The 27001-nt window shown below is 36.3% G+C and overlaps 2 long non-coding RNA genes across 2 annotated transcripts in view; both read right to left on the reverse strand.

The window, feature by feature from the left end:
* LOC116182158 overlaps window positions 1–14745 on the reverse strand; it is a 64504-nt gene extending 49759 nt beyond the window's left edge. Inside the window, exon 1 of the long non-coding RNA XR_004147435.1 lies at window positions 14248–14745. This is a non-coding gene — a long non-coding RNA (uncharacterized LOC116182158). The remainder of the gene's footprint in view (window positions 1–14247) is intronic.
* On the reverse strand, window positions 5953–6803 carry LOC116182159. The gene is made up of 2 exons (XR_004147436.1): window positions 6473–6803; window positions 5953–6350 (listed from the first exon to the last, which is right to left on the reverse strand). It is a non-coding gene; the product is annotated as an uncharacterized LOC116182159 (long non-coding RNA).
* Window positions 14746–27001: the final 12256 nt, after the last annotated feature.

Here is a 27001-nt window from a genome sequence, read left to right on the forward strand (position 1 = left end):
CTTTTAGTTCATAGAGATTTCACCAGGGGATTTATGGCGCCACCGTCGCTTTTTTTTTAGTTCATCGAGATTTCACCAGGGGCTTAAATGGCGCCAACGTCGCTTTTTAGTTCATAGAGATTTCACCAGGGGATTTATGGCGCCACAGTCGATTTTTAGTTCATCGAGATTTCACCAGAGGATTTATGGCGCCACCGTCGCTTTTAGTTCATCGAGATTTCACTAGTCGAATCGTTCGAAGGCGGGTGTAGGGGATTGAAATACGGGCAGATTATTGTGTCAGGGCACGGAATTTGCTTTGGTTCCGTTTCGTCTTTTTATTTTGACACCTACATATAGAAAATTAAAGAGAGAGAAACGGGAGTTCCACTTCGATTGCAGTATTCCATTGTTACATGCGAAATGGCGCGATTTAAACAGAGATCGCCGCAATCAACGCGTACTGGAGGGCGTAAAATAAACCATTTGCGAATGAGCGAGACGACAAATAAAAAATCAGTTAGCGCAAATAATAGTAACTTGTGACCTTGAAGTAAAACAAACTGCAGCAAAACTAAAAACGTCTACGGACGCATTTCGCCAGCGAAGCGGTAATCATGAGCAAGCAACGGAATGTTATCGACAGTCCTTCACTGATGATGATGATTTAGCTAACGAAATGCATATTAAAGTTTATTTTTAGATTTTTTTGTTATTGCACATTGTTTTTACCCACATTATGAACTGCGAAAACTTCCTTATATGTGGGGTCCACTCTTTCTCTCAAATTATTGTTAATAGTAATTTTTGTACTCAGTGGAGTATAATTAGTCTCAACTACGTTCGTTAAACGACCCTTTCTCACACGAATAGCAACAATTCCTTCAGCTTTTGAAGAGAAATTGTCCAGAATCAACTTAAATAAAGCATTTCACATTGACCTCACTGTCAGATTTTAGATTTGTAGATCTGTAACAAGTTGGAAGTTCACCCAAATTAGAATCGCAGCCGCCTTTCTGAAACGACACTCTACATAATCGGATTGGCAAAGCGCGAGTGCTATCAGGTGAACAAGCAATAACGTAAAAGGGCTAAATCGTTATGAAAACCACGTGTGTTGGCACGTGATACACGCTTACCAGATGTTCACAATCCAACAGCTATAAATAACAGATATTTTACCTTGGTACCGTATCAATTAAGTTCGTACGTCGTTTTACATAATTCGGTATTGTTTTTAAAGCACGAATGATTACTACATATTTATAAGAATTCAATTTGCTTCTCGTTGGAAGACAGAGAGGCAGATGTTAAATATTTTGAGCCCCGCACCTGGCCTGCTGAAAACTTGTGGGCCACACACGTAACCGGTATTTGTAAATAATGAATTGAGTCAAGACTTCTTTAATTTTGTTCCTTTTTTCGTGATGTCTTAAGGTTTTCGTTTCGTTCGATTCGTTTATCATCGTGTCACAAATAACATTCTTAAATTAATTACATAAACTACCAAATTACTCACCTCTCAATGTGAATACTCCATACGATTCAAGCAAATCCCTAATGATGTGAAAAAGTTACCATCCTATTAAGCCACATATTGCACCGACGCTGCAAACTCGTAATTAGTTAACAGGTAATTAGGAACATTTATTTTTGCACCTTGGCGCGAAAGAAAACGCATTAAAACACCTGGAGATACCACAGTTATTAGGTGCAGGAATGCTGGAATGAGTCGATTCATTTACTTGCTGCAATTTGTAGTAATAGAATTGATCGGTAATGCTTTGTAATTATTTCAGCATTCGATCTAGTACCTATTCCTTGTTTAATCGTGCAATAACATTTTACTTTGACAAAGTGTCCTGATGGTTTAACGAAATTCGAAACAACAGTTTCAAACTCTATACTGCAGAACAAGTCTATTAACTAAGGGAGTCCACATTATTTACTAGGGACGACATGCGAAACCATGAATTCGGATTACAAACAATTTACAAAATTACAACCGTATTTGTATTTCTATTCTTTGAGGATGTATGTTATGCTTAACAGTACCAAATATAAAAAGATTCAATGGTAAGTCAAATGTAACCTTTGGGAAATACGTATTTTTAAGTGCTATTTAATTTGAATTCCCTAACGTCATAATGTAATCTACTGAAAAGGATACATAAGGTTATTATTCTCCTCGTTATTCTCTTAAAAAAAATCTTTCTAAATTGCGTTAGTGTTGAATCTCTAAAAACCTAAAGCCTTTACTTTGGCTTTTAGGAGAAAGTCTTGCCCATGGGTGTAATGTTGTAAGCACCATTATGAAAAACATTTCGAAGGCGCAAGTGTCCCACTTGGTTACCCTGGGGACAAGTGTCCATGATTCGGAAAATGCTCCTATACCATACAACCTTTAATGTACGTCCGGTACTAAACATACGCTTTATTATTAGGAATGTTGCTCCACTGCATATCCTTGTGCAAAAGAAAAATTTTTGTTTTGAATGGTGGGTTTCCAAAGCACGTTTCGCAAAAAAAGGTTTTTCCATTTTTTGACGGAATCTTAAAGTTGAAACATATCATATGATACACCATTGTAATCAGAAAAACGAGCTTTATTAAATAATGCTAAAATCCAATATGGCTCCCATATGACGTTTTCGAAAAAAGGGAACATTGAAAATTTCAGTTTTTTTTTTTAAATCGTGACACGAATGTTAATTAATTGTGTTACTGCTAAAAGTTCTTAATGCCAAATTTAATGCTTGTAAGTAATGCTAACAAAGTGTGCAGCAAATGCCAGTAGTGGATGACTCCTCGGAAAAAGTGCATGACAATTTTGTTCTTAATCTCTCAAAAGGCGTACACAGAAAATTTGGTGAAACTGTAAATCTTTTTCAAATTTCTAGGGCCCGTGAAAGTGGGCGTGGTTGGTGAATGTCACATTCTTGAAAACGTACCTTGGGAAGTGAACGTTCCTGGCGCGAGTTTTCCCATCTTTTACTTAAGAGAAAACGAAATTCAGCCAGGATGTACTCAATTTTACCGGGAGTGAACTAGTATTGCGGGAACGCTCCCTTCGCAGAAATTAAAGAATAAGGGCTCAGGACAATTTCTTAGTTCTCCCTTTTAGCGTGCATCTCTCAAAAATTTTTAATCACTAACCTATAGCAATATGGTCAATACTAATTCCACTGATTCCGAGCTGTAGGTATACCAAAATTGTATTGCCATTTCCCTCTGGGTTTAAATATTCCTTTAATAAAACAGCAAAAAACAATATAGACTGTATATTAACGAATTATTTACAGTATTTCAAACACGAGTTTGTGGCAATGTTTTCTAGTTGTTGTATATGCCCTGCTGTTTGTATGATATCTGTCAGTATTGAGATGGGGAAAAAAACTTTCCATTTCTATGGATTCATAAAATATGTATTGTCTCTTCCTGATGTCTAGAGTATCCAATTTTATTTTTTTACGGCAATTTTAGAATGCTCGTACAAATTGAAACTTTTATTCCGTGTCATGAGTATTTGTTGACAATTTTTATAAATGATTGGCAAATTCCGAGATGAATACAATAAATTATTTTGGAATTAGTAAATTATTGGTAACTTTAATAATTATTTTTTGTAATTTATGTAAACGAAAACGACGTACAACCATTTTGGAAATGATCAACCTTATATTTATCATTGTTGTATTAACAAATGTTCTAGACATAATGTACACTTTCTTGCCATAATTTTGGCATAACTATTCAAAAGTGGAAACATGTTAGGATTTGCACCAGGTCTTTCGAAGTTATAAGCCTAGATTCGTGCGACTAAACAAAGTCGATGTATAATCACTGACATATGTCACCAAATGTACTGTCTGAAACGCCTTGGTTATTAATCCCTTTTGTAGTTTCCTATTTAATCAACACGAAGCTATATTCACCAACTGCTTTTATTTCAACTTTGCGGTTACATTGTACTCTCAGACTACCGTTACTGGTTACTCAATCTTTGTAGCTGCCGAAATTGTATTCAGGTAGTGGAATTTTCAGCCACCTTCGTGCATACCTTTATGAGTCATGCTCAACCTTTAACATAATTTCAGCCATTTTAATTTTAAGACGGTCGTAATTTCACCTTCGCATGCACTACTGCTCATTACACCATTTGAAGTGCTTATATACGTACGTAGGTTGAACTTAACACCTGTTTACCTCGAGGCCTTTGATAATTGCCGTAGATCTAACTCATGCTTACTATTTACTTTTACATAGCGGAAAGGTGCATGCTGTAGCTTTTACTTTAAGCCCCTCGATTATTCACAGTGGACGAATTTCACTTTTATCCTCGAAGGATATGAGGGTATATTAATGCCGCTTTCTTTTCAAATCATAAATGTATGAAATTGTTAAAAGACCTCGGGCATACGTGACTTAGTAAAAATAAATTGGATGCGTCGCAAAGTTGCGGTGAGCTTTGGGAGAAAATTTGTACCTTACGTCGTTATAATTTGTTTCTTTTTATATCAATAACTTCTTCCGCATAGGCAAATTGATCTGTATTACCTATTATTACCCAATTAGTGTTTTTAGAGTCAATACTAATGCAAATTACAATAATAGTTTACTGAGATGATATGTGGCCAATTCGAACGAGTACAGATAATCCTTAACCGCAAACATAGTCGACAATGTCGTTGGATACCACAATAATCGGCTCCGGGATTACTCGGCTCTGGGACTACTCGGTTCTGTGATAACTCGGCTCTGGGATTACTGGCCTCTAGGATAACTCGGCTCTAGCATTACCCGGCACTGTGAGAATCATTCGGCTCTGAAAAAAACCCTCCGTTCGTATGGCTTCTTTATGCACATACAAATTTCAACTTTACGAATTGTTTTATCACCAAGGTCTAATTAATATTTTTCGTTTTAGTATCAATACATGGTATATCCTGCGAAGATGCATACAGGGTGAGGCTAGAGGAATGGAAGTCATTGTAAGGGTGTAATAGTACTAGTAATAATAATAATTATTATTAATCGGCTCTGTAGCTCAGCGGTAGCGCGTTGGGCTATAAAGCCGGTGGTCGGATGTTCGAATCTGGGATGAGGTAATTTTTCATCTGTGGCAGAGATGGAGAATTTCCTTATATCAGTTTCGAGCATTCTGCCGGCTACTCCGAGTTAGGTTTTCCTCTAGTTTCCCTAATTCGTAAGGGAAATACCGGAGGAGAATAGAACAACTTAAGACCTTCTGCAGGGGCACCTCAAAAGAGTTATGCGGGTCACTCTGTAATTGGGTGCAAGCCTGTTGAGGACCCAATACAAAAGGCACAACAAATAAATTAAATAAATTAATTAATTAAATGAATTAGGTTATTATTATTATTAGTTAACCAGGCTAGACCTGAGTTCTAAAAAGGAAATCGGACCATAATAATAATCATAGTAATGATTAGGGCTATAACGTGTTTGTTCGAGAACATTCAGAAGCGTCCTTGAACACTCGAAAACATTCTAGAAAGAGTGTCTATATAAGCAAATCGAATTGTGTTTTGAGTTCAGTTCGTAATTAAATTTACGTTACAATATCTTTTATGGGAAAGGAATTATGATCCAAGAAGTCTTAGATGCTACACCTCGTGCTACACCCTGTAGATAAACCAGTTTTCAAAAAGCTATATACAACTGAGAATCAGATAGTAGGGTACAGTATCAGGATCTCGGTCCCTTGAGCTATGATATCAGAAACAATCAAAAACAAGATGACTGGAGAAATAGGGCGACATATCTCCTGATAGATTTCTAAATTTTATGAAGAAAATTATAATTAAAAAGTGGCTTCTTTAACTTAATTTTTCTTAATTCACTCAACAACAAAATGACAGTTTCCAGGATCTTATCACAAAAAAGATCAGCAACGAATATTACGAAAATGCCGCGACTATAATTTGTACTTCTCAAATAAACGTGTATGAATAAACTTCGCATCCCTTTAATCAATTTTTCTATTTCATTTTTCAAACGTATAGTTTACATCTTGACTATTATAAGACGTACTTATAGCTTTAAAGTTTATAGTTCAGTATCTTCATTATAGTGCATCTTGCGCTGACGAAAATTATCTTGGATTAAAACCTAATTTTGTTAAAATGTTTACTATCCCTCCTCCATTTGTGATGGCACTTGGAACAGCAAAAAAACTTCATTTAACGAACTTTGCGGAAGCATGGGTTATACTTTACTACACTTTACAGCATGTTAGCATCAAGCATCACTAAAACCAGGTGAGCCTTTTCCAAACAATTTTATAATAGGAACCAGACGCATTTTAGTCACAGAGAAGAAGCCAATATCCGTATTACAAGAGCACAACCCTAGAATTAATTCGCAATAGGTACTGTAAGTGCAACGTTAGGGATGTATCTTCGATCCTCGAGCAGCAGTAAAAAAAGTAAGCGAGGTAAGTGTCAATTAGCAGGTTATGAAATTTTCTTACCTTATTACGTTAAAACTGTAGAAAAAACGGGGCAAATAAACTTGAAAAAAAAGCGATGAAAGTGAGCAAACGCTTTAATTTCCTTCTGATATAATTATTTCCTTCCTTTGACCTTAATAACCATCCACGGAATCCTTAGACTAACGGTAGATTACGTTGCATCAACGCGATCGAATATTTGCACAACTACTGCACTTAAAACTGTTTCAATTGCTGCATTCTTTGACGACCACGCCGAAATTTACAATTACACGAGCAATTACTTATTCTAAGAATTTTGGCAACGAATAAAAACGGAAATTCTTCAAGGTTGACGCAAACGGCGTAATAGGCTGACGCGTCCTAGCTAGATATCTAAATAAGATAATGTAAGGTAATGAAATTAAAATATTCAGGGCATGTACAAACCTTGAGACGAATTGCGAAAGTATTGTTTATAATTGGCTTGTAATCATCGACCGACGTGTACAATAATGTGAAGGATTAAAGATATTAAGATTATGTCAAAATCCACCATTATCGAAATTGAAAATGCCAAAATTGTTGAGAAACTGGATTATGTTTGCCGAGGCTGGTTTGGGAAACGATACACATGTATCACTACGACAGGAATTTCTTATTAGGGGGCAAAGATTTCCTTCACTGCTTAAAAATTGCCACTATTTCCCTTAATTTCCCCAACACTTTTAGCATTGCCTAAAATCTTTCCAAATTTAAACAAATTTTCTCCGAATTAACGTGAAATGAGTAACGTTTACTTCCTTATAGAAACCTTGTATTTCCTTAAAATTTCCTCCCTAATCCCTCAGAATTTCCTCAAAATTTACTAATATTTTCCCACAATTTCCTTTAATGTCGTCCATTTCTTACATATTTCCCAGTTACTTCCTCGATATTTCCTAAATGAGGTCAATAATTTCCTTCGTGATCATCCCCTCGATGGCATATGTATGCAGATGTTGGAGGGCTCTTGAAACCTCAGAGGTCAAACAAATTTAATATACCCCCATAAGTATGTATATGAATTTAAATATGGTATACAATATCCGCCATAAAAATTCCAGAACTTTGTCATAAAGTCATACCTAATCTACTCCTGTACATATTACATATCGGACACCAGGCATTTCAGGATTTAGAGGGAGTTATAGGCAGTAATCGAGCATTGTAGGCATTATAAAAGCATTACGGGAATACGAGTAGTAGAAGGGCATTGTTGGCAAAATGGTCAATACTGCCGAATCGACATTTGGTGTACTGTATTTTGCTTGGTGGATGTCCCTTCGCAAAGATATTAACAAAAAATCGAGCAAAAAATGAAAAATTCAAGATGGCTGTCATGTCTCGCTATAAGTTTACCAAATGGGATTATATGCCATCTCAGTTTATAAAAAAAATTAACGAAATAAAAGAAAAATAACATGACTATATCCCCCTATCTTGGATTTGGGGTGATATCTTTTCCGGCGTCCACTTTCAAAGACCAAAATTCATCATAAATGACGCCCTATCATAATACATAATAAAACACCTCCATTTAAAGTAGTTTCCGCATCCTGTAGATAGTCTCAGTTTTTTTAATCGCAATTTTTCCAGTTATAAAGCGTAACAAAACGTAAACATTTATTGTTGTGTTGATTTAAAGTCGTTGAAAAATAGTACGAAACCCGTGATGTTCTGTACTTTTTTTTGCAACATGACAGTGGACTTACATTGCACGGTTCGCTTTAGTTGGGTGATCATGATAGGCATATAGGAAAATTCAGTCACAGTACCTTTTTGACGTGTTTTCCGAAATGGAAAAAGTTCCTGACCACTTGGTCTATCCATCAGTCTGATAAGAACCACCTTAGATAAAAAAGAAAAATAATTTCCTACCTTAATAATCGACTATGATTATACAACGCATTAAAAGTCGATTTAGAGAATTAGTTTGTTACTATATGATGTATATTTTTTGCTGAATAATTATCGTATTGCTAACTTCATGTAATTTTCGAGAACAACATGGCCTGACTTTTGAAGTTAGAATTAATGTACTTTTATAGCCTCAATGATCATTCAAATCTTGATTCAAATTATCTTCGAAGTAGAAGTATGCAGGTATTACTTACTTTCGAGTTGTACCAAAAAATCAAGTGAAAGAGGGAGCAACAAATAATTTTTTTTAATAAACCAATAAGTCGAGGTGTAAGAGATAGAAATTCTTAAAATCGCATTTCTGTTTTTATTTTTGTTCTCGAGAACCAAAGATCAAAATTTCATGAATTACCGAAACGGCGCCGGCGGGTGTTACCTAATAAACATTGAAAGAATGTATAGTACTGTGAATATTTCAATTCGAGTTTCAATTCCTTTAAGTGGTCTTTTGGACACCAAGCTTGTGTGTCTGAATAAGAAAATGGTTTCTGAAAACAAAGTTCATTGGCGATGTTGGTAAAAGCAATGGATCCATAGTGTCCATTTTTTTTTTCAGTTTTTATACCTAATCTTTATTGTTTCAGAAAAAATTATTTGGCTAAAATCGGAGTAACGAATACTACATGAACGAAACTTAGAAGTGTTCGTAAAGCCTGCTATTTTTAAACCTACTCGTATCTGCGGTTTGTTGTTAATATTCCTTATCATAATCCCAAAAAAGGAACCGCCTGTTATGAATAGTAGTGACAAGCATGCATAATATTATCAGATTATCAACAACAACAAACCTCAGAGGTGCCTATTATATGACCACAATGACAGTGGATAACGGCAGCTAAGAGTTAAAAAGTTCGAGGAATGAATACCAAGCGTTGTCATTCATGGCTTCGTTTCATATACGGATTACCACAATAATTTTTTGTCTTCCAATATGAAACCTAGTCAGGCATGACATGCAATAAAACAAGGATCGAAGACCGCCGCCCCGATTTCATTTTAAGGATTCCAGCGATTCATATAAAAAAGCAGATATCCGACACGGTTAGATTTAGGTATATTGTAACGGTCGTTTTGTCGCATACGATTACGTACACTTTTTGATTAGTAATTAGGTTCGTGATTGCAATTTTAAAATTGATACCTACTACTTACACGTATATCGGCTTCATCTAATTTCAACGTTAAAACCCCTTTTAGCCTTCCTTCTTCGGGAATTATGTAATCTGCTCATAAATTTTAATAAGACGTCAGGATTTATCAGTCATCCCGAAAAAAATACTTACTAAGGATAATGGCAAGATTATGTTATTATTATCGTTCTTAGTAGTCGTACTTCATTCACAACTAGAAACACCTGCAGAACAGGAAGTATAAATTAAAGGAATGCGTGAGCGTAAACTACATCTTCTTCACTAGTACTAGGTTGAGATACTTATAAGGATTGAAACGTGGAGTTACGCCCTGATTTACAAATTGAAAGTTGAACATCGATGGGATTGTGGAACGGTTGAGGTATTCATGGCATGTTAATAATAACGTAATGTAGTGAAAAAGCGAGAGGTAAGAATTTCCAATCCTTACGACAGACTGTCTAATAAAGCTTTTAAACTTCATTAATTTATCTAGTTCCGCGATGGCTTTCTAATTAAGGAACGTTTCAGTGCTGGCTGGTACAGTTCAATTAGCTTCTTTCTTGTTAAACACAATGCGTGTACTAAAAAATGTTACCGCCACTAATTCTTTGGATGCCATAACTAATGGAATGCAAATATCGAGGTAAATAACATACACTGTGTCCAAGATAAGGATGTCTGTCATGGGGATCTCGGAAACCATAGAAGATACGACGATGGTCTAAAAGAATCTAAAGGTCAATCTCGAGAACTGCTCCACCAGGGTAAGTGCGAAACCATTCGTAGGACCCGAATCGGCCTGTGGGATTACGTGTAAGTAACACCGCCGAAAAGGAGATCCAGACAAAACTCACGAAAGATCCGAGGAAAGATCACTGCAGACATTGGTCGAAAACTCATGGACAGAACCATTCCAAGATCTTGCTGGAAACCCCAAATGGGGAATTAGGTTCGTTTATCTTATGGCTAAGTAGGATGAAGATAAAACTCGTGACAGAAACAAATGTGAATCAAGGCAAGAGACACCCGAGGAGACACCTATTTGGAAATAAAAAAATTAGGCAAGAGGAAATAACGAGGATTTCGTCCCCCAACAAACGCAGAACGCGGACGCAAAGAAACTTTGAAAATCGAAGGCGTTTTTAGTTAACCAACAACGAACAATTTGCATAGTCATTGAAGAAGTTGGTGACACTGGGACCGTAGAACAAATTTATTGAAGGATTATTTTGAACTAATAATAATCGATAAACGGATTTTGATCATTTGGTGTTAATCTACTACGGAACTGATTATTTACCATTGATTTTCTGAATCCATTATTTCATAATTGGCGAGAATAATAGTAAAGTTTATTCGTGTAGTATTATCTGAAGATATTTACACATGTCAATTGTCAAGTACAGAACACAATAAAACTTAAATTTAAGAACAAAGTACTCGTCTATACAATATAGGGGATTGCGAGGGGGATTGCAAAGCAACGTTTCCTTTAAATGTTACTTAAACAAATGTGTCGGTAAATTTTTTATTTCAGTAGGTACTTAAGGCATTGAAGAACTTTACGGACCAGAAGTTAGGCCTGTAATGTGAGGTGGCTAGTCTGAGGAAGGGAGTTTTCGCTGTTTCTTGTTCTGTGTGAGTGGACATCTTTACATGTATTAAAACAGTGTAATTGGTTATAGGTACCTCGCATTATACTTTTGAGGAATCTAAAATTGATTTAAAAAAACGAATTTTTGTTGATAATATAATTAATTAAATAATGCAATCGATTATTTTTGGCAAACGATTATTGCTGCACACAAAAAAGTGCATTTTTATGACTCGAATAGAGTTATTCTCCAAGATCAAAATTCATGCTGCACACTCCAACCAAATACGCTTTCAGCCATTTAACCAAAATGATGGCACGTTTGAAGAGCACCTTCTGTTAAAATTTGGCTTTGCGTATGCACAATCCTGAGCGATCGAAACAATGCCATAACAAAATTCATAAAAGATGCAAATTTGACAAATTTACAAAGCACATTAATAGTTAATTATTCCTTAATTAGCTACCTCGTTAATTATATTTGTGAAAATTTGTTTGTACATGTTCGCTTCGACCGCACATTTATTCAGCCTTGCAAACAATCGCGATTTTGAGCCGGGGACACTTGCCCATAATAACCATGCAAACACATAATATTTGGTTGCTACGTCGGTTTCTAATATTGTCGGAATGCTTTTTCTGGTTCGCTATTAGCCGTATCCCAAGATAAGGCACCCTTCTAAACATATCCCTAACTCTCAAAGCAGTATCATTGGCTAAGGGTAATTAGTCCATGGCAGTATCTATCCTGGTAATTGGCAAATTGAAAAAATAAGGTATTTATTTTTGGTTCATGGCTAAAATTAAATAGATATTATTGGTTGCCAAGCATCAAACAGAGGAAACAGAGGGAAAAACAATGCAAAAAAATTTACGTAAAGATATACAGGGTGTTGCATTTAACAAATACCAACTTTGGGTCAAGTCTCAGACCTGGTGAGCAAAAAAAAAATGTGTACTATGCCACTGCATTCTACGTAAAAATGTCTAAAATAAACAGTTTTTATTATTTATATTTATACAAATACCGAACGCAGAAAAAATCACGGAACCTTCTCGAAAAAGTCGCATCCGTTTTCATTGCTTATCGTGGGTGACTAATCTTTAATCTGCAGGTGCCCTGATGCATTGATGATGATTATGCAATTCTACAATCTATTTAAAAGGCACGTTAAAAAATATGAATAACGCCTATTGGTATTTTACAAAACACTCAGAATCCCTTGGATTTAAAATTAGTAAAAAAAATGCAATCACTAATCAAAACTGTGTTCGAATGGATTAAAACCGTAGTCAATGTAATCAATTAGTTTGTTGAGGAATCCATACTATGTAATCCAGCAATGAATGTGCAATCAAAATATTTATAGTAAGTGCGATAGTAACTGTATTTTGATGTGTATTTATAGCAATCAAATTGATATTGAAGTACTCAACATTTTTCTGTGTGCGCCAACGAAGGCTCCTTAGTCAGGATTTTCCTCGGGAATTTCTTTTGAAATGCATTTTACACATTGTGAAAATAGGTAATTTTCCAATTCATACAAAAATTCGGGGTAAAAAAGAATATAATAAGAGTTAATAAAGTTTCATTGAGCTTAATTTTTTTATTATGTACCTACTTAAATAAAAATAACCAACATTGTTCCATAGTATCGTACATCTTCAAAATTTTGTCACCTGAACACCTGCAGGAAATCGAGCAAGAAATAATTTCAAGCTGAGCGCGATGGCAACAAAGTAGTGTTGTAACACCCCTGATACCAGGAACGACAGTTGACTAAATCCTGGGAGAGGCGGCGACGCCAGGCATAATATTTCAAAGTATCAAGTATCTTGGAAGGCGAACTTTAAAAATATGAGGATGCAAAAGTTTCAAGATTGAACCTTTCAAGCGAACCAGTCGATAAAATATTTTGAAAATTTCTGGTATACAGTGAGCGATAAATATCGAGATAAATATGCACAAAAATAATTCCTGTCCTCGAAATTGTCTGTATGAATTGTGTATTTACGAAGCTAGAAAAGGTACGTGGGGCGATGGCACTCACGTTGAGAAGAATAATTTTTTTACAATGAATGAGCTGTAACGTTAGTCGATTAATGAGGACCATCATAGTTTCAAGTAAACTACCATTGAAGCAATTGTAAGTTTAGTTTGAGAAGCCGTGGTAGTTGCTATTATTGAACACTAGCAAGAAATAACAAATTACTGACGGTTGGTAGAAATTTAAGCTTAGACTGTGAATTGATCCCTTACCAAATACATTTTTGTCAAAATTTCCCATTGGCTATATTGATATCGCTTATCAATAGTAGGGCTCCTACCACAGATAGATAGATTATTGAGGCGTGTCCCTATAATTTATTTGTTAAAAGTATAAAGTGACAAGCGAGGTGGTAAGTATACCCGAGAGCATACCTTACTACTATGTGGTTCTGGTTATAACTGGAGACGTAAATACGTAGTTATCATCTGCACAATTTACTTTTGTTCTCGCTTGTGTTTATAATGCGACTTGGTTCTCTTTCAAAATTTAAATATGTACATAATAATTTCCAATATAGACACTATCTTTACCAATACAAGAATGCCAACACAGATTTAAGTTAAAGAAAAATTTCTTTGGTACTGAAATGCAATTACTTTTTTCCTTGAATGGAATAAATATTATCTAGGCACTATTAATTTATCAACAAGTGAGTAAATAGATATCCGGTGCATGTTATAAAAATAATAAGATTATAAAAGTAAGGCATTTATCATAAACAGTCAAGGGGTACCTCTGGTACCGTACCACAGGGGTTACGAAAAGGCAGGTATTCTTGTCACAATTTCATTAACACGTGTGTTATTATGTTAACGTTAAATTCAATTATTGGACACGACTCCTAATTTAATTCAATTGCACGTTAACAATAAAGATGGTTAACCTTATAAATTGTGCAAGACCTATTCGTTAGAGCTAAATACTCACAGAAAAATTATATAAAAAAATAGCTTGTTTATAATATAAATTGTGTACTCTTGGGAGATAAAAATAAACCAGTGAAAGTAGCTAAATTGAGCCAGATGCTATAACTTGGGTACTTATTTTTGAAAAATGTAACATTTAAAATGCACTTACAATTTGTATTGTAAAATAGATATTGTTGGCACCCCTTAAAAACACAACAACAGACGATGGAGGGTTGGCACGGCACAAACTGGAGGCACACACATACACTAAACAAAGAATAACATAAAAACGTTAGATAATAACGAAATTACGATGACAATTAAAATTAGTTACTTTGTTTTTAGAATTACACGTTTATTTAATATAAAACCGCATGATAAACATGAATGCACCAACAAATCGATGTTACACGCAACGCGCCTGCTCCGGCCAAATGCTGCACGCATGACGTTTCGGTTTCAGTTTCAGTCTTTCTGAATTTACGAACTTTTACGACTCCTGTCTTCACTACTTGCGACATCTAAGTTTATATGTCGACACTTATTTCTATATTTAATATCACTGGTGCTACTACCATTATATACACTTTACAGAGAGGACGTTAATTTTTTGGAACGCATTATTCTAGTACTGGGAGCCTACCAGAAATGAGGAGATTTAGCGCTGCGACTGCGACCGTCTGTAGGTCGGTGATTAACTCAAGACGCGTTACAGCGATCTACCACGTCTATCATTGCATACCTACAGGATTCTATCTAATCAAATCGAATGAATCTTAGCAAAGAGTAAATTATGGTTCCTCATTGATCTTAGATTGAAGAGCTTTAGATCAACAGCAAATAATTCAGAAACATCCTAATTAATAAATAATAATCTGAACTTGCATAAAAAGAAATTTTTGGTCTTCATTGCGATGTCAGATTCGTAAACGGCAGTTTCAATATTAAATTACACCATTATACATTACACAATAATAAAATTTAGATACATAAAGTGCCTTCCACCTTCCACATCAAAATATGAGCGTAATGAATCAGAATGTGTGCAATAAATAGGTGATAGTAAAAAGTGCATTCACTGAAACTGGGCAGTAGGTGAGAATAAGGTCATTGCCACTTTACGTTTGAGATATCAAGATAAAGAGAATTTTCTTCTGTTGTATTCCCATGAAATAAAACCATTATTTAATATCAAAACAATTTCAAAAGCTACCGGGCTATCTTCATAATTTTTTATTTTGGTTATACAGACCTAAAAAATGATTTCCAGTTGTAAGAGCGGTAAATAGCCGGTTAGTAAGGGACCAACGCATACGTGTGTGAAGTTAGACATTATAGGATTCGCAATTGATGAAGTAAAATTTTTTTAGAAACTGACCTCGTAAATCATTCCTACTTTGCAGTAACAAAATTACAGTATTGATACCATTGGCCTATTTTGACTAATACCATTGTATTTACGTTTATAAATGCAGTGCTAATACCTATAGTCATGGAATGTGAACAAATTAACGACACTTGCTCTTATATAAACAACCTGAGAAAAAATGAAATTTATACTTACCAGGTGAAAATTTACAAATTAATTATTTTCAAACGGCGTATAAACGGATAGGGTATTTCCCCAAGCCAAGGTAGGGTATATCCGCTTTTTTTATGTTTCTCCTATTGACGTAGTCCACCAACATTAATCAGCAAAAGTTTTGAAAGTGAGGAACGTGGAAAAATTAATAATCATCGGTTTCAAAAAATTACGATGGCAAAATGACAGATGTTCTCTGAACGAAAAAAATTAGGCAGGCAGCTTATATAGCTGAAGGTGGAAATAAAATTGTTACGATGAAAATGCAGGTGAAAAAAAGTTGAAATATTCTTATATTTGATCTAAGCAGGCGAGATCTGACTACGACTTATGTCTAGAAATGCCACTAAAAAAATGAAGTGATGCAGCTAGCTATAAAAATAGCTGACTGTTGCAAAAATTTATGTTGGCAAGTTGCAGCTGGACGTTGAAAAAAAAAAGGCGATGGCAGCTGTTCCCCGAACGAAAAAAATTAGGAAGGCAGCTAAAGTAGCTGAAGGTGGAAACAAAAGAGTTTTACGATGAAACAATGCCAAGCTGAAACAAAATTGGAATTATTCTTATATCTAAGCAGGCGAAATCTAACTACGACTTATGTCTAAGTACGGTGGATTGCATGAAGGTGCTATCCTAAGTGGCCTCCTTTACCTCCCCTCACAGCCACCATCAGCCTCTCGAATTATGCAGTATAAATTAACTCGGATAACACCTTTCAAAATCCACCTTCATTGATATCAAGCAAGCAAGTTGAAATCAAACAGGCGAGATCTAACTACGACTTATGTCTAGAAAAGCCACTAAAAAAATTAAGGGATGCAGCTATAAAAATAGCTGACTGTTGCAAAAATTTATGTTGGCAAGTTGCAGCTGGACGTTGAAAAAAAAAGGCGATGGCAGCTGTTCCCCGAACGAAAAAAATTAGGAAGGCAGCTAAAGAGTAGCTGAAGGTGGAAACAAAAGAGTTTTACGATGAAACAATGCGCAGCTGAAAAAAAATTGGAATTATTCTTATATCTAAGCAGGCGAGATCTAACTACGACTTATGTCTAGAAAAGCCACTAAAAAAATTAAGGGATGCAGCTATAAAAATAGCTGACTGTTGCAAAAATTTATGTTGGCAAGTTGCAGCTGGACGTTGAAAAAAAAAAGGCGATGGCAGCTGTTCCCCGAACGAAAAAAATTAGGATGGCAGCTAAAGTAGCTGAAGGTGGAAACAAAAGAGTTTTACGATGAAACAATGCGCAGCTGAAAAAAAATTGGAATTATTCTTATATCTAAGCAGGCGAGATCTAACTACGACTTATGTCTAAGTACGGTGGATTGCATGAAGGTGCTATCCTAAGTGGCCTCCTTTACCTCCCCTCACAGCCACCCTCAGCCTCTCGAATTATGCAGTATAAATTAACTCGGATAACACCTTTCGAAATCCACCTTCATTGATATTATCAAGCAAGCAAGTTGAAATCAAACAGGCGAGATCTAACTACGACTTATGTCTAGAAAAGCCACTAAAAAAATTAAGGGATGCAGCTATAAAAATAGCTGACTGTTGCAAAAATTTATGTTGGCAAGTTGCAGCTGGACGTTGAAAAAAAAAAGGCGATGTCAGCTGTTCCCCGAACGAAAAAAATTAGGAAGGCAGCTAAAGTAGCTGAAGGTGGAAACAAAAGAGTTTTACGATGAAACAATGCGCAGCTGAAAAAAAATTGGAATTATTCTTATATCTAAGCAGGCGAGATCTAACTACGACTTATGTCTAGAAAAGCCACTAAAAAAATTAAGAAAAATAGCTGACTGTTGCAAAAATTTATGTTGGCAAGTTGCAGCTGGACGTTGAAAAAAAAAGGCGATGGCAGCTGTTCCCCGAACGAAAAAAATTAGGAAGGCAGCTAAAGAGTAGCTGAAGGTGGAATCAAAAGAGTTTTACGATGAAACAATGCGCAGCTGAAAAAAATTTGGAATTATTCTTATATCTAAGCAGGCGAGATCTAACTACGACTTATGTCTAAGTACGGTGGATTGCATGAAGGTGCTATCCTAAGTGGCCTCCTTTACCTCCCCTCACAGCCACCATCAGCCTCTCGAATTATGCAGTATAAATTAACTCGGATAACACCTTTCGAAATCCACCTTCATTGATATTATCAAGCAAGCAAGTTGAAATCAAACAGGCGAGATCTAACTACGACTTATGTCTAGAAAAGCCACTAAAAAAATTAAGGGATGCAGCTATAAAAATAGCTGACTGTTGCAAAAATTTATGTTGGCAAGTTGCAGCTGGACGTTGAAAAAAAAAGGCGATGGCAGCTGTTCCCCGAACGAAAAAAATTAGGAAGGCAGCTAAAGAGTAGCTGAAGGTGGAAACAAAAGAGTTTTACGATGAAACAATGCGCAGCTGAAAAAAAATTGGAATTATTCTTATATCTAAGCAGGCGAAATCTAACTACGACTTATGTCTAGAAAAGCCACTAAAAAAATTAAGGGATGCAGCTATAAAAATAGCTGACTGTTGCAAATATTTATGTTGGCAAGTTGCAGCTGAACGTTGAAAAAAAAAAGGCGATGGCAGCTGTTCCCCGAACGAAAAAAATTAGGAAGGCAGCTAAAGTAGCTGAAGGTGGAATCAAAAGAGTTTTACGATGAAACAATGCGCAGCTGAAAAAAAATTGGAATTATTCTTATATCTAAGCAGGCGAGATCTATCTAACTACGACTTATGTCTAGAAAAGCCACTAAAAAAATTAAGGGATGCAGCTATAAAAATAGCTGACTGTTGCAAAAATTTATGTTGGCAAGTTGCAGCTGAACGTTGAAAAAAAAAAGGCGATGGCAGCTGTTCCCCGAACGAAAAAAATTAGGATGGCAGCTAAAGTAGCTGAAGGTGGAAACAAAAGAGTTTTACGATGAAACAATGCGCAGCTGAAAAAAAATTGGAATTATTCTTATATCTAAGCAGGCGAGATCTAACTACGACTTATGTCTAGAAAAGCCACTAAAAAAATTAAGGGATGCAGCTATAAAAATAGCTGACTGTTGCAAAAATTTATGTTGGCAAGTTGCAGCTGAACGTTGAAAAAAAAAGGCGATGGCAGCTGTTCCCCGAACGAAAAAAATTAGGATGGCAGCTAAAGTAGCTGAAGGTGGAAACAAAAGAGTTTTACGATGAAACAATGCGCAGCTGAAAAAAAAATGGAATTATTCTTATATCTAAGCAGGCGAGATCTAACTACGACTTATGTCTAGAAAAGCCACTAAAAAATTAAGGGATGCAGCTATAAAAATAGCTGACTGTTGCAAATATTTATGTTGGCAAGTTGCAGCTGAACGTTGAAAAAAAAAAGGCGATGGCAGCTGTTCCCCGAACGAAAAAAATTAGGATGGCAGCTAAAGTAGCTGAAGGTGGAAACAAAAGAGTTTTACGATGAAACAATGCGCAGCTGAAAAAAAATTGGAATTATTCTTATATCTAAGCAGGCGAGATCTAACTACGACTTATGTCTAAGTACGGTGGATTGCATGAAGGTGCTATCCTAAGTGGCCTCCTTTACCTCCCCTCACAGCCACCCTCAGCCTCTCGAATTATGCAGTATAAATTAACTCTCGGATAACACCTTTCAAAATCCACCTTCATTGATATCAAGCAAGCAAGTTGAAATCAAACAAGCGAGATCTAACTACGACTTATGTCTAGAAAAGCCACTAAAAAATTAAGGGATGCAGCTATAAAAATAGCTGACTGTTGCAAAAATTTATGTTGGCAAGTTGCAGCTGAACGTTGAAAAAAAAAAGGCGATGGCAGCTGTTCCCCGAACGAAAAAATTAGGATGGCAGCTAAAGTAGCTGAAGGTGGAAACAAAAGAGTTTTACGATGAAACAATGCGCAGCTGAAAAAAAATTGGAATTATTCTTATATCTAAGCAGGCAAGATCTAACTACGACTTATGTCTAAGTACGGTGGATTGCATGAAGGTGCTATCCTAAGTGGCCTCCTTTACCTCCCCTCACAGCCACCCTCAGCCTCTCGAATTATGCAGTATAAATTAACTCTCGGATAACACCTTTCAAAATCCACCTTCATTGATATCAAGCAAGCAAGTTGAAATCAAACAAGCGAGATCTAACTACGACTTATGTCTAGAAAAGCCACTAAAAAAATTAAGGGATGCAGCTATAAAAATAGCTGACTGTTGCAAAAATTTATGTTGGCAAGTTGCAGCTGAACGTTGAAAAAAAAAAGGCGATGGCAGCTGTTCCCCGAACGAAAAAAATTAGGATGGCAGCTAAAGTAGCTGAAGGTGGAAACAAAAGAGTTTTACGATGAAACAATGCGCAGCTGAAAAAAAATTGGAATTATTCTTATATCTAAGCAGGCGAGATCTAACTACGACTTATGTCTAGAAAAGCCACTAAAAAAATTAAGGGATGCAGCTATAAAAATAGCTGACTGTTGCAAAAATTTATGTTGGCAAGTTGCAGCTGAACGTTGAAAAAAAAAAGGCGATGGCAGCTGTTCCCCGAACGAAAAAAATTAGGATGGCAGCTAAAGTAGCTGAAGGTGGAAACAAAAGAGTTTTACGATGAAACAATGCGCAGCTGAAAAAAAATTGGAATTATTCTTATATCTAAGCAGGCGAGATCTAACTACGACTTATGTCTAGAAAAGCCACTAAAAAAATTAAGGGATGCAGCTATAAAAATAGCTGACTGTTGCAAAAATTTATGTTGGCAAGTTGCAGCTGGACGTTGAAAAAAAAAGGCGATGGCAGCTGTTCCCCGAACGAAAAAAATTAGGAAGGCAGCTAAAGTAGCTGAAGGTGGAATCAAAAGAGTTTTACGATGAAACAATGCGCAGCTGAAAAAAAATTGGAATTATTCTTATATCTAAGCAGGCGAATCTAACTACGACTTATGTCTAAGTACGGTGGATTGCATGAAGGTGCTATCCTAAGTGGCCTCCTTTACCTCCCCTCACAGCCACCCTCAGCCTCTCGAATTATGCAGTATAAATTAACTCTCGGATAACACCTTTCAAAATCCACCTTCATTGATATCAAGCAAGCAAGTTGAAATCAAACAGGCAAAATCTAACTACGACTTATGTCTAGAAAAGCCACTAAAAAAGTTAAGGGATGCAGCTATAAAAATAGCTGACTGTTGCAAAAATTTATGTTGGCAAGTTGCAGCTGAACGTTGAAAAAAAAAGGCGATGGCAGCTGTTCCCCGAACGAAAAAAATTAGGATGGCAGCTAAAGTAGCTGAAGGTGGAAACAAAAGAGTTTACGATGAAACAATGCGCAGCTGAAAAAAAATTGGAATTATTCTTAAATCTAAGCAGGCGAGATCTAACTACGACTTATGTCTAGAAAAGCCACTAAAAAAATTAAGGGATGCAGCTATAAAAATAGCTGACTGTTGCAAAAATTTATGTTGGCAAGTTGCAGCTGAACGTTAAAAAAAAAAGGCGATGGCAGCTGTTCCCCGAACGAAAAAAATTAGGATGGCAGCTAAAGTAGCTGAAGGTGGAAACAAAAGAGTTTTACGATGAAACAATGCGCAGCTGAAAAAAATTGGGATTATTCTTATATCTAAGCAGGCGAGATCTAACTACGACTTATGTCTAGAAAAGCCACTAAAAAAATTAAGGGATGCAGCTATAATCTAACTACGACTTATGTCTAGAAAAGCCACTAAAAAAAATAAGGGATGCAGCTATAAAAATAGCTGACTGTTGCAAATATTTATGTTGGCAAGTTGCAGCTGAACGTTGAAAAAAAAAGGCGATGGCAGCTGTTCCCCGAACGAAAAAAATTAGGAAGGGAGCTAAAGTAGCTGAAGGTGGAAACAAAAGAGATTTACGATGAAACAATGCGCAGCTGAAAAAAAATTGGAATTATTCTTATATCTAAGCAGGCGAAATCTAACTACGACTTAAGTCTCAGTACGGTGGATTGCATGAAGGTGCTATCCTAAGTGGCCTCCTTTACCTCCCCTCACAGCCACCCTCAGCCTCTCAAATTATACAGAATAAATTAACTCTCGGATAACATCTTTCGAAATCCACCTTCATTGATATCAAGCAAGCAAGTTGAAATCAAAAGCGATATCTAACTACGACTTATGTCTAGAAAAGCCACTAAAAAAATTAAGGGATGCAGCTATAAAAATAGCTGACTGGCAAGTTGCAGCTGAACGTTGAAAAAAAAAAGGCGATGGCAGCTGTTCCCCGAACGAAAAAAATTAGGAAGGCAGCTAAAGTAGCTGAAGGTGGAAACAAAAGAGTTTTACGATGAAACAATGCGCAGCTGAAAAAAAATTGGAATTATTCTTATATCTAAGCAGGCGAGATCTAACTACGACTTATGTCTAGAAAAGCCACTAAAAAAATTAGGGGATGCAGCTATAAAAATAGCTGACTGTTGCAAAAATTTATGTTGGCAAGTTGCAGCTGAACGTTGAAAAAAAAAAAAAGGCGATGGCAGCTGTTCCCCGAACGAAAAAAATTAGGATGGCAGCTAAAGTAGCTGAAGGTGGAAACAAAAGAGTTTTACGATGAAACAATGCGCAGCTGAAAAAAATTGGAATTATTCTTATATCTAAGCAGGCGAAATCTAACTACGACTTATGTCTAGAAAAGCCACTAAAAAAATTAAGGGATGCAGCTATAAAAATAGCTGACTGTTGCAAAAATTTATGTTGGCAAGTTGCAGCTGAACGTTGAAAAAAAAAAAGGCGATGGCAGCTGTTCCCCGAACGAAAAAAATTAGGATGGCAGCTAAAGTAGCTGAAGGTGGAAACAAAAGAGTTTTACGATGAAACAATGCGCAGCTGAAAAAAAATTGGAATTATTCTTATATCTAAGCAGGCGAGATCTAACTACGACTTATGTCTAGAAAAGCCACTAAAAAATTAAGGGATGCAGCTATAAAAATAGCTGACTGTTGCAAAAATTTATGTTGGCAAGTTGCAGCTGAACGTTGAAAAAAAAAGGCGATGGCAGCTGTTCCCCGAACGAAAAAAAATAGGATGGCAGCTAAAGTAGCTGAAGGTGGAAACAAAAGAGTTTTACGATGAAACAATGCGCAGCTGAAAAAAAATTGGAATTATTCTTATATCTAAGCAGGCGAGATCTAACTACGACTTATGTCTAGAAAAGCCACTAAAAAAATTAAGGGATGCAGCTATAAAAATAGCTGACTGTTGCAAAAATTTATGTTGGCAAGTTGCAGCTGAACGTTGAAAAAAAAAAGGCGATGGCAGCTGTTCCCCGAACGAAAAAAATTAGGATGGCAGCTAAAGTAGCTGAAGGTGGAAACAAAAAGAGTTTTACGATGAAACAATGCGCAGCTGAAAAAAATTGAAATTATTCTTATATCTAAGCAGGCAAGATCTAACTACGACTTATGTCTAGGAAAGCCACTAAAAAAATTAAGGGATGCAGCTATAAAAATAGCTGACTGTTGCAAAAATTTATGTTGGCAAGTTGCAGCTGAACGTTGAAAAAAAAAAAGGCGATGGCAGCTGTTCCCCGAACGAAAAAAATTAGGATGGCAGCAAAAGTAGCTGAAGGTGGAAACAAAAGAGTTTTACGATGAAACAATAATGCGCAGCTGAAAAAAATTGGAATTATTCTTATATCTAAGCAGGCGAGATCTAACTACGACTTATGTCTAAGTACGGTGGATTGCATGAAGGTGCTATCCTAAGTGGCCTCCTTTACCTCCCCTCACAGCCACCCTCAGCCTCTCGAATTATGCAGTATAAATTAACTTTCGGATAACACCTTTCAAAATCCACCTTCATTGATATCAAGCAAGCAAGTTGAAATCAAACAAGCGAGATCTAACTGCGACTTATGTCTAGAAAAGCCACTAAAAAAAATTAAGGGATGCAGCTATAAAAATAGCTGACTGTTGCAAAAATTTATGTTGGCAAGTTGCAGCTGAACGTTGAAAAAAAAAAAAAGGCGATGGCAGCTGTTCCCCGAACGAAAAAAATTAGGATGGCAGCTAAAGTAGCTGAAGGTGGAAACAAAAGAGTTTTACGATGAAACAATGCGCAGCTGAAAAAAAATTGGAATTATTCTTATATTATCTAAGCAGGCGAGATCTAACTACGACTTATGTCTAAGTACGGTGGATTGCATGAAGGTGCTATCCTAAGTGGCCTCCTTTACCTCCCCTCACAGCCACCCTCAGCCTCTCGAATTATGCAGTATAAATTAACTCTCGGATAACACCTTTCGAAATCCACCTTCATTGATATCAAGCAAGTAAGTTGAAATCAAACAGGCGAGATCTAACTACGACTTATGTCTAGGAAATTCACTAAAAAAATTAAGGAATTTTAATTCCTTTACCCATCGGTTAAGCGAAACAGCTAAGCATTAACAGCCCCTCAGAGTCCGAGACCAATTAAGTGAGTAGTACTCGTGTAAATAAAGTTTCCATTATCACCAAGCAAGTCAGGGTTGAGTCCGATTGCTCGAAACTCTGCTCCTATTTGCGACAAATGACAATCGACCTTTTACCAGAATATCCTGGAATCAGAAGCTGATCAAATGTCTACGACGCATGCCTCAGGAGTGAACGTACTGCTTGATCATGTCGATAAAATTCCTTTGTATCACGTTTGATAAGTCGAGAATTCTTTCGAATATCTCTACTCCATGAAGAATTTGAATGATACGGCATCCTTTAAACCAGGTTTAATGGAATCGGGTAGCACGGATCATACTTTATGGGTTAAAGCCATGGAGTCTAGCAATCACCAGCTTCGCCAAATCGCCACAGAAAATTGTGACTACTGAGCCCCACCACCACGACAAGGTGCATCTACGGGTGGGGGGGGAGGGGCATTGACAGATAACATCGCGTCCCTTTAACCACTTTCCTTTGGCCCCTCCAACGCGTACATAGCGTCCCTACCCCCCACTTTCCTCTGACCCCACCGATAAATACATCACCCCCAACATCCAGTTTCCTTTGACCCTGATACATCGTTTCCTTGCCCGTCACTTTCCGTTGGCCTTATCAACGAACGTATCGCGTCTCTACGCTTTGGCCCCACCCACGAACATATCGCGATGCCATCTCCTCAATCTTCCTTTGGTCCCATTGACGGATACATCGCGGTACAACGTTTGCTTAGTAAGTACCCTCTTCCCACACTTTGAGATATTGACATTTGAAGTTTGAAAACCATTACCTACTTTCGTTGAGAACTGTCATTCGAATACCATGAAAATGGGGAGCATTGACATTCCCCAACATTCATTTCAACGGGGGTTTCGACCAATACAAAAGTAGGAAGGAAAAGCAGAACACTACATGCAAAAAAATCAAATTGCATCAAGGTGCTATACCCAGTGGCCTCCTTTACCACCCCTCACAGCCACCCTCAACCTCTCTTTTAAGCATTTAATTTATTAATACATCAATGATTATCTAAAAAAACATGACCGAGGTATAACACCTTATGAAATGCACTTTAATTTACAACAAACAATACCTACAGTACCTACTTATACAATAAAAAAAGATTATGATGGATAAAAAAATTGAATGTGTAAATGAATACAAGAAAAGTGAAAGTTATGCAAATAGACAATAGACAGTGAAGAAAAGATAAATAATAGAGACAGTGAAAATCTCGAGAAGTGTGGAAACCCGATACCGGAAGACGAAAGTAAATGGGCCAAAAACAGATGAACCTGAAGTAAAAGCAAGAATTGAAGACCAAAAAAAAATCGAGAGCCAAATTTATAGAAAAATGACAATACAGAACGAAACAAAACTTTTCAGTAGAAAAAATTAACAATGATCGGTCATACAATTATAATGCGCAATAGGTGAAAGAAAAATGAAATTGCCAAAAAGTCAACTTTTGATGTAAGTTCGAAAAAAGTCCTAAAGAAAGCCTTCTACAAAAACAGTACCTACTTAATATGGAAGGGATTTTACAATTAGACTAATAGGCCAGTGGGTTAAGGTAATAATTAAGGCCAGTGATAACTGGCAGAGAGAACTGAAGAACAAAAAAAACCCAAGGAGAAATGCAGGAGACAAGACAAAAGAAGTTGTAATGGAACACAACTCTAAATATGTTTATAAACAATGGGCAAAACAAAAAATGATTATACAAAAACAGTACCTACACAGAAATTGCGAAAACTGAAAAAGAAAATAAGAGTAAACGCAGGATACAAAATAATGCAATCGCTTATATGAAACGTTGAAAATTTGGAACGGCAAATCTTAGCATCTATAATTTGGGATACAAATGATTAAGCACAAGCAACTAAGTATACACACAACAAGGTATTACAACGCACATTAAAAAAGAACACAATACGGAAATCGTACAAACAGATCGATCAGCCAGTAATTGTTGCCTCAAAAAAAAGAAAAACATTCAAAAACTTAACGAACCCACGAAGAGAAAAGGGCAAAGTAACTGGCAATCAAATACAAAAAGGTGAAAATACGAGGTACAAACTGGAAAAAAGCAAGGAATTAAAAACAGATTTGGATGCATTAGCGATTACTAAAACCAAGAAAAAGGTAAAAGAGCAAGAAATATTTAAAAGGGAGATATTTATTCTTATGCAATGAAGAACCAAAAATGAATGGGTGGCGGAAGTAGGCACATATCTAAATAAGGCAAATTACATGTAGGTGCTATATCCCTTTTAGTGGCCTCCTTTACCACCCCTTACAGCCACCCTCAATCTCTCGACTCGAAATGTTTAATTTTTTAATCTCAATCATGATTATAACAAACAAACAACACTACACGAAAGGGTTATAACACCACATGAAATGAGCTTTAATTTAAAACAGTACTACTTCTAACTAAGGTCCACCTGACATACGCCTTAGAAACCCCTGTCAAACGAACTGCTTCTAAAATGGTGTACCTACTGTAAGGAAAATGTATTTAGGTATGTATTATTGCATAATCATAAGAAAAAACGAAAATTATTGTGTTAAGAATTGGGCGTTGACTATCACTCAACTTGGGAACGGAAGACATGATTCCAATGTGTCTGCACAGGTTTGTTCGCAAAGACAATCGTTTTGCTTCATAAAAAAAGTAAAATTATGAATTCATACTTCTACAAATTAATATGATGCAAATTGATTGAATCCGCCAAAGAGACCTTTGCAGAATCATTGCAATCAATCTTATGTCACCAAGATAAGAAGACAACTAAACTGTACTTACGATGTACGAAGATCAGTGGAAAATATCTCCAGACACTATTCACTTTTCCCCCACTGCTTAAAATTAATAAAAGAAAAATCCTACCTTTAGCTGCCCTTCTCGAATCTGTAACAAGAAG

Source organism: Photinus pyralis, unplaced genomic scaffold (assembly GCF_008802855.1).
Source record: "Photinus pyralis isolate 1611_PpyrPB1 unplaced genomic scaffold, Ppyr1.3 Ppyr1.4_unclustered_Scaffold4085, whole genome shotgun sequence".
In the NCBI taxonomy this organism is placed as follows: Eukaryota; Metazoa; Arthropoda; class Insecta; order Coleoptera; family Lampyridae; genus Photinus; species Photinus pyralis.